Here is a 616-nt window from a genome sequence, read left to right on the forward strand (position 1 = left end):
AATCTTAAAGTACAAAAACCCCTGGCTGGGCAGCGAGGGCTGTGCCCTGTGCGTCTCTTTTTGCCTCTAAACACCTTTGGTGCTCCAGCTAATGGGGCTGCCACCTTGTGGGGCTGGTGTCATCCACAGATCCCCCTTCCCATGGCTTTTGGGACAGCTGCAGCCTTGTGTCTTGTGTTCCCCCAGCTGGCCACCAGCATCTTGTCCCCACAGCCCAAGAGAAAGGACAAGGACTGAGCATCTGTGTTTTTCTCTGTGCTGCTTCTGTTTATTTCTTAATTTTTTAAACCCCTACTCCTTGACTGCAGACGTCCTTGTGCTGACATGAGATTATTTATTTATAAAATATGTACAGGAAAGCGCTCGGGTCCTGGCCCCACCCTCCAAGGCTGGCTGTGCCTGTCCAGCCGGAGCAGATGGGGAATTTCTCTGCTTTGGAGTGGGCAACAGGAGGAGAAAGGAAAGAGCTGAGAGGGATAGAGATTTCAAAGGACATGAGCAAATATTTACAGGTTCCAAGACAAAAAAATGTATCTACAGTGCTGTCTTGGGGATAGAGGGAGCTGGGCTGGAGGCAGAGCCCGCTCGTGGCTCCGTTTGTTCAATTGATTTATAG

Source organism: Geospiza fortis, unplaced genomic scaffold (genome assembly GCF_000277835.1).
Source record: "Geospiza fortis unplaced genomic scaffold, GeoFor_1.0 scaffold14, whole genome shotgun sequence".
Taxonomy (NCBI): Eukaryota; Metazoa; Chordata; class Aves; order Passeriformes; family Thraupidae; genus Geospiza; species Geospiza fortis.